Source organism: Lepisosteus platostomus, unplaced genomic scaffold (assembly GCF_059453375.1).
Source record: "Lepisosteus platostomus isolate fLepPlt1 unplaced genomic scaffold, fLepPlt1.hap1 Scaffold_47_H1, whole genome shotgun sequence".
Taxonomy (NCBI): Eukaryota; Metazoa; Chordata; class Actinopteri; order Semionotiformes; family Lepisosteidae; genus Lepisosteus; species Lepisosteus platostomus.
Window position 1 is genome coordinate 77,501 of NW_028291667.1, and position 13,887 is coordinate 91,387.

Sequence of the window (13,887 nt, forward strand, 5' to 3'; positions counted from 1 at the left end):
TCAGATTAGTTTCCTTAGAGCTGGTTCAGAGTTTGCTCAAGAGTTTACCTTTCACAGATGCGCAAAGAAGAATGTTGGGGGTGCACGCTTCAAGGCGCCTTACAGCTGTAGTGAGTGATTCGAGACGATTCGTGGCGTGTGCTCGTTCCCATATACCTTACGCCCCAGGGTGCAGTGCTAGGATGACGTACAATACCGCTTGGGCACGTAACAGCGTTATATGCAAGTGCGGGACGTGAGGGTTTTCGTTTGTTCGTTTTGTTTTGCTCTGCTTTGCTTTGTTTTGCTTTCCATCGCGTTGGTAAGAGCGTAAATAAAACGGCGATTCCTGCGTCTACCACTAATGTAAGAGCTATTTCAAGTGCGGCGTGGTGCGGCTTTTCAAATGCTCAACAGGATGACTTCGCATGCACGTGTGCTTTCATGCAGTCGTGTGTGCAACCATGTCTGCTTATGTGCAAACGGGCGTGGTTTCATGTATGCAAAAAACTTTCCTGGGCTCTTCTGAAGCACATAAAATTATTTGGAGATATACATTTGTCTTGTTTTCCTCTTAGGCTCTAGAATTGATAACTTTTTTTTAGGATTCTAGCTTTCTCCCCTTGCAGGCATCGGGCACAGAGGACCTCATGGTTTTCCTAAAAATCTTTTTTTTTGTGTTCCTTGTTGTTCCAAACTTAATTTTAATCACTTTTAATTAGATATTTTATTAAAAATAGTGCAAAAAATGACTAATTTCACTAAAAATAATGTAATATAAAACTGATGTTTTTAACTTTATTGTAGTGTTTTAGAAACTACTATGTCTTCAAAAATTGTTATTTTTCATTCCTAGGAATGAAAGCAGTTGTTATATGATGTTTATTTTCAAATTTTGAAAAAATCAAAGGATTCTAGCTTTCTCCCCTTGCAGGCATCGGACACAGAGAACCTCATGGTTTTCCTAAAAATCATTCGTTATGTTCCCTGGTGTTCCAAACTTAGTTTTAATCAATTTTAATTTGTTATTATGTTAAAAACAGGGTAATAAGTTTCTAATTGGACTATAAATAATGTCATATTGTCTGCTATAAAACTGATGTTTTCAACTCCATTGTAGAGATTCTATAATCAACTAATAGAGAATTTAAATAAAAAAGGGCATAAGAAGACATTACCAACAACGACCACAAGATGGAGATATTGTCCAAAGAGGCAAGAAGGGTAAAGCCGCGATAAGGTAAAATCATTTTTTGAAAGAGATTGCTGTCAGAATGCACACCGTCTTACCACTGCAACATGGGGAATAGAGGGAAATGAACACACGCTACGAATCGTCTCAATCACTCCCTAGAGTCGTAAGGCACATTGAAGGGTGCACCCCCATCATTAATCGTTGGGCCTCTGTAAAAGGAAAGCTGTTGAGCAGTCTTTGAAACAGCTCGGATGAAACACTTGATTGCTTCCATGTGCATCTGGAGCCCACTTCTTATTTTCACTTCACGCCGCCCAAAGCATTTCTAAAACAGGAGATTCGCGTTTGGGAATGCGCCCTGCCCTACAAATAAAACAGGTCTACGGGTCTGAAACCTGCTCCACGGAAAACAGTTCTGTTGCGCTTTTGATCAAATGGAGATTCGCTGTTCTTACTTTTTGATGACATAACACCCAAAGGGGCTACTTTGGAGCTGGATTCCAACCAGCATCCTAAAGTTTCTTAGCGGTATCCTTTACAGTCCTCTGTTCGGTCGACAAGGAACAGTAGGGGGCAGCTTTCCTCACACATACAGTGCAATGTACTGTAGTGTTCCCCTTCATTGAATTCGCAGTTCTGCATCAGACCTCTAACTCGTTTCCTTAGCTTGGATTTAAGCCACGAAGCAGGCTTCTACTGTATAAACGTCTAGAGGAATCACAAACTATTTGAGAGGCCACCATCCCAGGGGGAACTGACAAAGTCTATCCCTAAACACCTAGCGCAGTCTCTCGAGAGACTGTCAAAAATCGCTTTCTCTGTTTGCGTTGCAAGTAAGTGAAAACGCGGTCTCAAACCAGAGCTACTTGGCAGCAGCGGCACGTAAATACCATTACTGTTACTGCTCGATACCGACGTTAGCCTACTATACCATGTTCAGCCACCGCTAGAAAATGCACAGCTCTAGAACCGGAGCAAACGACAGGATGGCCAATGCCAAACGGGCACACGTGTCAGACATGGAGAGCGACGAGGATGGGATTTGAACCCATGTGTGCAGAGCACAATGGATTAGCAGTCCATCGCCTTAACCACTCAGCCACCTCGTCGACAGAAGTGGGCTGTCCGGACATGGGTTGGCGCGCTCCAGATGATCTTTTTCTTTTTTTTCCCTCGTACTCGAGGGTCATTTTCCTGTTCCACATGCGATTTCAACATTTTCCTTGGGAGATGTCAAGCCAGCAAGCCACTGCTGTGGTTCAATGGCCAGTGTGGAGATCAGTGGCCCTGTTGTACACAGAAAGCACATCGAGCTCCTTGGACATGAAAAGTTCCAGATAAAAGCCATTTGTCACCCTTTCTCTTGGTGTTGATGTTGCTATTGTATGTAAAGGTGGCAACTTGCTCAGCGAGCAGGCGGAGCACACACCGAATGCAGATGTGTCTGAGTGGTGTGTCCAAGTGGCTGCAAAAGGACAGTGCTCCTGGGGCGCCGTGGCTTAGTTGCTTAAAGCGCCTGCCTAGTGAACAGGAGACCCTGGCTCTGAATCCCAGCGGTGCCTTTTTTGTTCTGTCTTCTCAAACAGAACTGGTCATTATGGACAACCGCCTACGGCTAGACTTAATTAAATGCAAGCATTCATTTCCTGTCTTGAACGACTTGTTTTTCTTAAAATGGATGCAACTTGCAAAACATGAAATACAAACCTTGCTAATCAGCGCTCGCGGCTGGCAAAAAAAAAAGAGGTCAGCAATGTTTTTTTCTTTAACCTTAACCCTGCTAATGGAGAAGAGTTAAACGACCGAGTCTATGCAGCTTAAACGGTCCGCACGTCGGGTTCTTAGCTGAAAGGGTGGTAAATCACACTCACCCCAATCCTTAATCTTTTAAAGAGGATACAAAATTGAACCTAGTCGCCACATCACATACATCCTGTTCAACGATAAATAGGTAACATCTGTAGTGTGCTCTCTGAAGGCACTAGTTCTGTAGGATTTGGGATTTACTGAGACAATTATTCATTATAGCAGTAAATCACAAAGTTGATTCTTTTGATGGCTTTAGAATCCAACCATGCGACATAACTCAAACAACGCACACACACAGGTACTAATACACGAGGATACATTTATTAATACATAGAATATGCATGTAAACCTAACAGATCTTATCGAGAGGGTTATCAGAATACAAAAGGTATATATTCAGTCAGTTACAAAGAGTTACATATATCAAGAGGACATACGTTCAGTATATCATTCATTTAGACCGTTTCGTAAATGAACTTGGTTATAACTTCTACACTAGATACTCAAAACAAGTACATAACTCTTAGGAATTAAATTGATATCAACTGGTTGGGATAACAATTGAATTCTCGAGCTGTCATGCAGTGAAGTTGAATACTCATCCAATCTCTGGGGATTCAGATCTCCTGCGGGCACAAAGCAGTTGCAGGCTTGTTGCTGTCTAATCCGCGCTCTCTGGCTCTATGCCAGGCTTTGCTGTTCAGCTTGCGACGGTGCTCTGGTGATGTTGACCTTGGGGTTGTAGACCACTTGGATGAGGCTCTCTCTTGGAATCTTGCAGACCTTTAGGCGCCAATGGATGACCATTGATCATGATAGCCAGGCTTAGCTAAGTGCATCCCCATTTGGGAGCTGTACCTTATCAAAAGAAAACATCTTTAAATCAGTCTGCATGAATAGCTTCTCTGTTACTGCACCACAGAGATGAAGAGGGAGATGGGGCCTCATTTGGGAAAGCACAGCAACACTTAATTCTGTCTTATTAATAAGCCTCGCCGCTACAGTACGTACAGTTATAATTCAATCTGAATTAAAAACTACATGTCCCAGTTACCATGGTGGTGCTTGTGATCATTGCGTTTAACCAACGAAACAGGGCGAAAAATCAGTCACATGACTTTGTGGCTGAGTTTAGAAAGCTTAACGTATCAGCAAGACAGCAAAGACATTTTTCCAAGAAAGTTTAGCCTTTGTCACTAATGAAACCGCTAAATAAAGACATAAATATGGAAATTGACAGTTAATTGACTTTTATATTTCTAAATATCACAACATGTTCGAATCCAAGTCATTTTTAATAACAATGGGTAAACTGGGTAAACTATCACAAAGCTTTAAAAAACTTAACATTTTTATTATCAACAAATTGTAAATACGATGTTTACATTGGCATTATTAATTTTTCACTTGAGTATATGGAGGATTGTGAGAGCAGACCCCCCCTCTTAGGCTACATTTTTAATAAGAAATGGAGGCTGTATGCGTTACAATATAAACATTTACTGTCAAACTTTAAATCAACAGTTGATTTAAAGACAATCTGTCAAAGTGCAATGAAACACAATATTGTTGTTGTTGTTGTTGTTATTGTTGTTTTTATCCTGTAAAGCGTTTTGAGAAGCCACCTTTAAAGGCGCTATATAAAGGCGCTGATTCTTATGGAATGTGTTTTCTTTCTTCTTTTTTTTCAGCATAGAATAAACCTGTTACAGTACTTGATTCTTATGGATGCCCGGTTCCGCCGGGGATTCAAAATAAAACATGGAATCACGTGTCTAAGGAAATAGCATTATAACTATATCCATGCACAAACAGTAGCATGTTACATTATTAATTTGGGTGTCTCCTCTTGCCAGAAAGCGCTAAATTGCATTTTGAGTGCGGTTTTTGACTTTTTTTAAATTACAACCCATACATAAGCTGATACTGTTTAGACTTTTAATTATTTTAAACTGTATTACAGCAGCACAATGTGCTTTTTCACGAAACCTAGAGTACTGAAATGTCTTGCGTTGTACAGCTTTTCAGCTAAATATATTTATCGCTTACACCTGACACTTGATGTGCCCGACAAAAACCAGTTGAACAGCTCTGTTGGAGGTTTGCAGATCAGATCAGATTCCCTTCCCCCCACAGAAAGACAGACTTATTAGTCGCTATTCACTGCGACAGCAGCTCCAATTTCAGGCGTAAGCGATAGATCCCAGTTTAGCCGATCTTGTTACAGCATGTTCCAGTTTACTCTTATTAACCATATTAATTTTAAGTGCTTAATGCCATTTTTTGACCACGCACGAATATTCTTATGTCCATACCTTTGCAAGGGAATCAGTGTGAATTGTAATACTAATTAAATAACCGCGGGCACTTTCCACCCCCTCTGACAGCAGGAACATAACCCATTCTCAGCTCAGCAGCTCATTACAATATAGGGTGTTCAAATCTTTTGCTGCCTCAAAAAGCTTTAGAGAACTTAACATTTCTATTATCAACAAATTGTAAATACGACGTTTACATTGGCATTACTAATTTTTCACTTGAGTGTATGGAGGATTGTCAGCTGTCACTGAGAGCAGTTAATTAAATGTATTTTTTGATTCACAATCAGACAAATGCAACATAAATTGTTATCTTTGTCTTCTAAGTATATTAATAAACTTTCAGCATAGCTTTCTCCTAGTTTAGATTAATTTTTCTTGGGATTTTGGGATCAAACGTGGAAAGATTAGATTAGTAATCGTTTTTATTTTTTAAATACATTTTAGAAAAGTGTAATCTATACTTAAAAGCTGTATAAAAGCTGTATAAAAGACACTCGATATTAATGGAGTTTAGTTGATACTTTTTAAACTTTTAATTATTTTAAATTGTATTACAGCATTGTACACATGCTTAAAAGAGAAGAAAACGCAAGCCTTCTTCAGGTGTGAGGGCATTCTGCTCAGAATGAAACACTAAAATGTAATGTAGGCTCTGAATGGGTTCAATTATGATTTGGGCTTGATTAAGGTCGCTGCCTTTCATCCAAAATCTTGCTTGAATCCTTCTAAACTAAAAATTAGACATGAGCAGGGGCTCTGGTGAAATTTCTCTTTTTTTAATTTCTCTTTTTTTCTTGGAAAAATATCTTACCCGCTGCAATCCGGGCACAGAAGGATTAAAAGAAGCCAGACAGGCAGGGGGAAGAGTGAGTTCTAGATAAAGAGGTATCCAGGTAACAGTGAAGGTAACAGCCGCAGACGTGGCCTACTTAGCCCGCCAGGGTTACCCTACTCTCCCGGAGGAGGCCCACCGGGAAATAGCGCTCCAGGCGTTCCTGGCCCCGGCGCCGACTGAGGTGCAGTGCCACGTGATGCTGGCCGCACTGGTCCCCTTGGAGCAGGCCCTGGCTCTGGCTGAGCAGACTGATGCCGTATTCGAGGAAACCGGTGGGCGCCAACGGAGGGGCGCACGGGGAATCAGATGGGGAGGAGGAGACGCCCAGCGCGACGATGCTGGGGGAGCGATGACGGCTGGTCATCTGCCACTGCTGTGGGGAGAGGGGACACATCGCAGGCAACATGAAATTGTCAGGGACATTCAGCTATATACAAAGAAGAGACAGACAAAGTAATAATTCTATATTAACGTGGCCTACATATTGACGCAATGATCAAACTAACTGACATGTTCTGATTCAGATCCCCTGCAGTTCATAATAATTAGAACAATAGCAATGCTGAGTCCTCCCCACCCTACTGAGCACAAATTCAGCTGCTCTCCAGTTCTGTTCTGCATGTTTTTTCATTGCAATTGAGCTCGGAGCTGGAGATGATCTCCATACAGTTCTGTGTTACCTAGCCCGCACTTGCGTGCTAATTTACGGGTTGTGGCAAATGCTTTTTTATAGTTCATATACATGACGGCAACCTGTTACCGAGGAACCTGAGAGGTTTAAAAGCCTCACGAGCCAGGCAGGACTCCAACCTACAATCTTCTGATTCGAAGTCAAACGCGTTATCCATTACGACACTGGCCCATGGAACATGCGCTTGCACTCTACCACAGAGAACAGAAATAGTGTTGATGTGTCGTGCTGAAATTCCGATTGATTTTGAATTCAAAGAAAAAAGGTTTTCTTCCAAAACACCATGAAATTGTCACATCTTGCAGACAATAGGTGTATTCCATGTTGAAAAGAGAAGAAAGAAAACCATGGAGCCTTTTACAGGTGTGAGGCTTCTTCAGGTGTGAGAAGACCTCACAGTCGAAATGCTGTGTTTCCGTTCTTCTCTTTTCAGCATGCAATAAACCTATTACTTGATCCTTTGCAGCCGAGGCATGCTGAAGTAGCTACCCAGCTGAACATCTAGCAGACTCTACAGTACTTCTCTCCTGTAGAAGTAAAGCAGGGCTTGCTGGGTGAGCTTTTGCTCCGGTAAATTAGGTCACGTGTCATGTTAAATCACTTCTTCTAAACACAACATTTGCTGGTGCTAGCTTTCCCCATGAAAAGAGACATTTCCCTTACAGTACATGACATATCGTTTTTATTCTATCAATAAGTATAGAAATTAAACAAAAGAAAAAATGGTGTCGCCAAAGAATGCACAGCTCTGTCGCCTTGGGGAGGTGTCAAGGGCATTGAGCTCCTTGGACATGAAAAGTGCCCGATAAATGCCATTTCTCATCATTTCTCTTGGCGTCAGTTCTGCTATTAAATGGGACGGAGGCAACGGGCTCAGAGAGCAGGTTAAGTGCACACCGAATGCAGATGTGTCTAAGTGTCTGTAAAAGCGCGGTGCTCCGCTGGTGCTGTTCCCTAGTGGCTTAAAGTGCCCGCCTAGTAAGCAGGCGATCCTGGGTCTGAATACCAGCGGTGCCTCTCTCCGTGTCTTGTTGTGCCGAATGTCTCATTTCAGACAAACATGTACAGCTTGGTTCAGTTTAATGCAAGAATTCATTTCCTTTCTGGAATAACTTGTTTTTGAAGAAATCCATACAGCTTGTGAAAGATGAAATCCATTTCTTGGTTGTCAGTGGAAAAAGATTGCCGGCTGCAAGAAGCGCAAGTGATTGTTTTCTTTGACCATAAACCTGCAAATGTAGAGAGCGCAAGCGGCCGTCAGTCTCTGTGGCGCAATCGGTTAGCGCATTCGGCTGTTAACCGAAAGGTTGGTGGTTCAAGGCCACCCAGGGATGCATGTCTCATTTTTTCCAATGTAAACATCATCACCGCTAAAGAAGATGGTGCAGAAAGCTCCACAGTCGAAACATTGTGCTTCTTTTCTTCTCTTTTCAGCATGGAGTAAACCTTTGCTTGATCCTTTGCAGCCTACGCATGCTGACACAGCTACCTTTCTCTTAACGCGCCTCAATCATTATTCACCAAAACCATCAGCAGAATGTGTCGCCTTTGTGGTGATGTCACTCCTCTGCTTCACAAATGTCCTTAGTGACGGACCATTCCTTTCTGCCATTTTTCCGGAGCGGTTATTGATTGCTCCATCATTTCCCTCATACTTTCCATCCCTAGATTGAAAAAAAAAAACAGAAACAGGCTGACAGGACGACAATCAAATTGCAAAAACTCATCAAAGCACTCGATAGAGTATTTGAATCCACAAGTAGCTACGAGCAACTTTGTCCTGGCTTGCATGAAAGTCGGAAAATGTCAAAAAGAAAAAGATGGTGGCTTTTTCATATTCGTTCTTTTATTTTTAGTTCGTTGGCTCTTCTGTCCATTGTCCTCCTGCCTGGCTCTTGACCTGTGACTGTCTGAACGCACACAGTAAAATTTCATGTGGGGGATTTGTCCTGAGCCTCTGTGAAAGACCCACCCACCCCCATAAATAACTGCTCTAGAAATACGATTGCAAAACTAAACCACAGCTTAAAGAGGAGCTTGTCATGACCGCCAGGCAGTTAAGACCAACTCTTAAGCGATCTAATCAGCACCAGCAGTGGGTGATTATTAACAAACGCTGCCGCACGAGTTAACCCACCTGCACACACTCCACCGTGCGGTACACAGTGCTATTTTTACCATCTTTACCTGCTTCCCGCTGCTCAGTATTGAGTCTATTCCTTGAGAGCTCTACCTGGCATTTTTTCCATTACCTCGTTTATTCTGGATATTGGACTCCCCTTCTGCCTTTTTGACTTTGGACCTCGCCTCTCACCTCGGACTGTTTGCCACCAGTGTTCTCCCTGGATTACGACTTACCTTACGCCTCTTGACCACGAAACAAAGCAAAGCAGAGCAAAACAAAACGAACAAACGAAAACCCTCACGTCCCGCACTTGCATATAACGCCGTTACGTGCCCAAGCGGTATTGTACGTCATCCTAGCACTGCACCCCGGGGCGTACGGTATATGGGAACGAGCACACGCCACGAATCGTCTTGAATCACTCCCTACAGCTGTAAGGTGCCTTGAAGCGTGCACCCCCAACTTTCTTCTTTGCCCATCTGTGAAAGGTAAACTGTTGAACAAACTCTGAACCAGCTCTAAGGAAACTAATCCGATTAGACGTTACTTTGACTCATCTTTTTACGCTCAGTGCTGGATTGCTCAAACTCCAGCTAGGGTTAGGGTTAGCATTCCCACGCTACTTAGACACTTTGTTTACGCTCAGTGCTGGATTTTGGGAACTTCAGGATGAGTGGGAATTTTCTCCTATCTGTCAATTCTGTTTTGTTTTGGAGACTCTTGGCTGCCTATGTTGTACAGTGCAGCGTGAAGGAAACATTTTCCAAAACTGTGTCAGCTCAAAAGTTGTAAGAAAACCTCTCCAGCTGCTTTAACTCTCTTCATTTTTGTCATTTAATGTGACACTCGATGTATAACTGGAGCCTCACATATGCAAATGGTGAGGCTCCAGTTCGACACCCAGTTCGACACCACTTTACAGTATATGACAAAAGCATGGCAGACTGTGCCGGACCGGCAGATAACTTCCGCTTATTTTTACCATATTAAACATTGGAAATCCTCCCACTTGTATTTGTGACACTTGATTTTGGCTCCACCTAAGACACTCTTAAATCTTCAAACACTTTTCTCTTCTCCCGCAACACTCTTGTCTGTCGGCACTATGTGGCAGCGTTGCATGACAACCCCTCTCACCACGGAAAGGAACCTAACAGCTTTGGTAAGAGAGGAGAAAAGGACCTGGCCAGTACGGGGCTCGAACCCGTGACCTTGGCGTCATTAGCACCACGCTCGAACCAACTGAGCTAACCAGCCTCACAACAGTGCTCCTCTCTGTGCTGCAAAAAATCGAACTCAGGGAATTTCTTTTGTCCTCCTTTGAATAGAAAGCCTTGTAATTCAGTGTAAGGGCTTTCTCGTGCAGTTTCATGGTTCTTGTAACCCAAATCCTACACTGGCCTGAAGTGCCCCCCCATTTCACAGCATTTTTCAGCTGATTTAAAATGTACCTAAAGGAGAAGCATTATTGAAGACCATCAATTACCAAGAGCTTTTGTCAAAGGTTTTGGTGGTCATTTTGAATGACCACAGAGCGCTGTGACCTCGGTTTTACATCTCATCCAAAAGACAGCGCCCTTTTACAACACAGCATCTCCGTCACTATACTGGGGCATTGGGACCCGCACAGACCTCAGGGCGAGCGCCCCACCGCCGGCACCATTAACACCGCTTCCAGCTGGAAGCTTTGTTTTTCCCTGTAGCTCACCCTCATCCGGGTACTGACCTGGCTCACACCTGCTTAGCTTCAGTGGGTTTTTTGAGTTGCGAGTTGCAAGGGGATGCAAGTGATGGAGCCGCTTGCTGCAAAAGCCACTGCATTGGCCGGGAATCGAACCCGAGCCTCCCGCGTGGCAGGCGAGAATTCTACCACTGAACCACCAATGCTCAGTGCCTGGGCCTTCAAAAAAGACGCTTTTTTGGTGCTCTGTGCAAAACGCGTCGACATCTGCTTCCAGCTGCAAAATGCCATTCGCGGACGCTGAAGAACTTATTTCCAAGGCAGCGGGTACAAGCGATTGGGCGTTTTAAAACCACCAGGAACAGCAAAGAGGCGTGCTTCTTTGCTTGCGCCGAAACACACCGACTGGAGGCGGATAACGTAGTCGGCAGGATTCGAACCTGCGCGGGGAGACCCCAATGGCTTTCTAGTCCATCGCCTTAACCACTCTGCCACGACTACAGCAAGCCCCACCACCGCTGCGTTCTTGCTACAATCTTACCTGGATCGCGAGGCGCCGGCGGAAGCCTATTTCAAAGTCGTTCTCCGTTTCAAAAAAACATTTCCAAAATACAAGCCTTGCAGACAGACACGCCTCAGAGGACTTAAGGGTGGCTTCATGTCGGAATGATAAAGTCTCCCCGTCCGGACATGAAAATGCCACTTTGTTACACACAAAAAAAGAATCAACAACAGAGAAATGCCCACAAGCATTTGAAAAGCCGCACCACGTCGCACTTGAAATAGCTCTTACATTAGTGGTAGACGCAGGAATCGCCTTTTTATTTACGCTCTTACCCACGCGATGGAAAGCAAAACAAAGCAAAGCAGAGCAAAACAAAACGAACAAACGAAAACCCTCACGTCCCGCACTTGCATATAACACCGTTACGTGCCCAAGCGGTATTGTACGTCATCCTAGCACTGCACGCCGGGGCGTATGGTATATGGGAACGAGCACACGCCACGAATCGTCTCGAATCACTCCCTACAGCTGTAAGGCGCCTTGAAGCGTGCACCCCCAACATTCTTCTTTGCGCATCTGTGATAGGTAAACTCTTGAGCAAACTCTGAACCAGCTCTAAGGAAACTAATCCGATTAGATGTTACTTTGACTCATCATTTAAGGGACCCTTGTTAATTGGAGAAATCAATGATTTCGAATGAATTCTGTATGCGTTAAAAGACAGCTATACACAGAAAACATGCAGGACACTGCTCATGATGTTTCCCGAGCCGAAACACAGTGCGTTTTTCCAAGCCATCTGACAAAGCCCGCCCACTGAAAACTGCAGGAGATCGTGTAAAGACGTTCAAGTTTGTAACTACTGCACGCACAGGAAGCAGAATAAATTCCTCTATTCAAACTGTCAAAGGTTTGCTTTGCGAACGCTGCAGGACATCGCACAATCTCTTTTGAACAGGGACAAACGATTTCTTATGGGGCGCAGTAAGTACAGACGTTTAAAAAGCTCCACTCATGCCAATGATGCAGCATGAAGAAGCGCAACCTAAAGTTTGCATTCCTAGCACTGTTGCATTCCCCGCATCAGTAGCTAAGAGAATATAATTTACGACTCTTGTTAATGCAGTTTCAGAAACCAGACTGAAATTTCTCAAGTATATTATTTGAATCCAGATACGATTGACGTTGGGCAACAACTATTCTCTCAAAACTTTTAGATTGAAATGGGACCTTTGAGACAGGCCTGTAGTTGTTAAGAACTTGTGGATCCAAATTTGACTTCTTAAGGAGCGGTCTAAGAACCACTACCTTAAATTGATCATGTACGTTGCCTGACGCAAGCGATGCATTCATCATACTAATTATAGGTCCTGCCAGTCCTTCGAGGGAATCTTTGACTTGCTGAGTGGGGATGGGATCTAGCAAACAGGTGGTTTACTTTGTCTTACGTCTGTGTCCATGAGTCCACCATAAGAAGAAATCTGAACAGGAGTGGTGATCATGCGAGGTCACCACGGAGGAAACCACTGCTCTCCCCCCCAAAAAAACCACCACTGCCCCTCTCAAGTTTGCTAAAGACCACATGGATGTTCCACAACTCCTGGAACAATGTTCTGTGGACAGACGTGACAAAAGTTGAACTTGTTGGTAAATGTGCACAGCGTTATGTTTGGAGATAACAAAACACCGCATACCAACTCCAAAACCTCATCCCACCTGGGAAGCATGGCGGAGGCTGTACGGCTTGCAATCATCGAGGGACCGATGAATTCCGAGATGTATCAGGAAATTCTACAGCAGAATGTCAGGGTGTCTGCCTGTGATCTAAAACTCAAAAGACGCTGGGTCTTGCAACATGACAAAAACAAAGGAGTACATCAACAACAGAGTGGCTGAAACAGAAGAAATTCTGTATGTTGGGATGGCCAAGTAAGAGTCCTGACCCCAATCCCATTGAAGTGCTGTGGCGTGATCTGAAGCAGGCCATTCAGCGCAAGACATCCCAAAAATATACATGAACTGAAACAGTTTTGCATAGAGGAATAGGCCAAAATACCTCCTAACCGCTGCTCAGGTCTGACAAGCCGCTACAGAAAGTGGGGGTTGAGGTTTTTGTCATAAAGGAGGTTCCACTAGCTCCTTAATATAAGGGTTCACGTACTTTTTCCATCAATGACCTTGATTGTTTAAACCATTTGGTCAATAAAGAAACAGCAATGTCAAATGTTGGGTGTGTGTTCTTTGTTAAATCAGAATCTCTTTATTAATTATTATGACTTAGATAAAGATAAGATCACATGTTAGGAGCCATTCATGCAGAAATCCACATCATTCCGAAGGGCTGTTTACAAAAGTTTTTCTCCCAACTGTATGTGAGAGAAAAGCAGAGACGCTCACTGAGTAAGGTGGAGTTGTAGCTTTGCAAACCACAAAGACATTTGTATGCTCAAAATGGGACAGGAGCACCCCAGATGGGACTCGAACCCACAATCCCTGGCTTAGGAGGCCAGTGCCTTATCCATTAGGCCACTGGGGCACACTGGGTTGGGTCGATCACGCTGATGAAGAGCCAGTTTTTTTTTCCTTTGCTTTTTCAAAGGGATCCCCAAAATTAGGAAAGTTAGGCAGCAGAAGGTTTACTGTGACCTGAGAAGGACCGGCATCCAATCACGGTGGTACACACACACGCTCTCACTCATCTGAGCTACACGGCTACCAAGATGATCTCAGGTGCGCCGAGCTGGTA

General features: G+C 43.7%; 5 non-coding genes across 5 annotated transcripts; 1 reads left to right on the forward strand and 4 right to left on the reverse strand.

Moving 5' to 3' along the window:
- Positions 1 to 2,201: 2,201 nt before the first annotated feature.
- Positions 2,202 to 2,283, reverse strand: trnas-gcu (transfer RNA serine (anticodon GCU)). The gene has a single exon. It is a non-coding gene; the product is annotated as a tRNA-Ser (tRNA).
- Positions 2,284 to 8,090: 5,807 nt separating this feature from the next.
- Positions 8,091 to 8,164, forward strand: trnan-guu (transfer RNA asparagine (anticodon GUU)). Its single transcript has one exon. It is a non-coding gene; the product is annotated as a tRNA-Asn (tRNA).
- Positions 8,165 to 10,138: 1,974 nt separating this feature from the next.
- Positions 10,139 to 10,212, reverse strand: trnai-aau (transfer RNA isoleucine (anticodon AAU)). Its single transcript has one exon. It is a non-coding gene; the product is annotated as a tRNA-Ile (tRNA).
- Positions 10,213 to 10,771: 559 nt separating this feature from the next.
- trnag-gcc (transfer RNA glycine (anticodon GCC)) lies at positions 10,772 to 10,842 on the reverse strand. Its single transcript has one exon. It is a non-coding gene; the product is annotated as a tRNA-Gly (tRNA).
- A 2,762-nt stretch (positions 10,843 to 13,604) lies between these two features.
- On the reverse strand, positions 13,605 to 13,677 carry trnar-ccu (transfer RNA arginine (anticodon CCU)). Its single transcript has one exon. It is a non-coding gene; the product is annotated as a tRNA-Arg (tRNA).
- Positions 13,678 to 13,887: the final 210 nt, after the last annotated feature.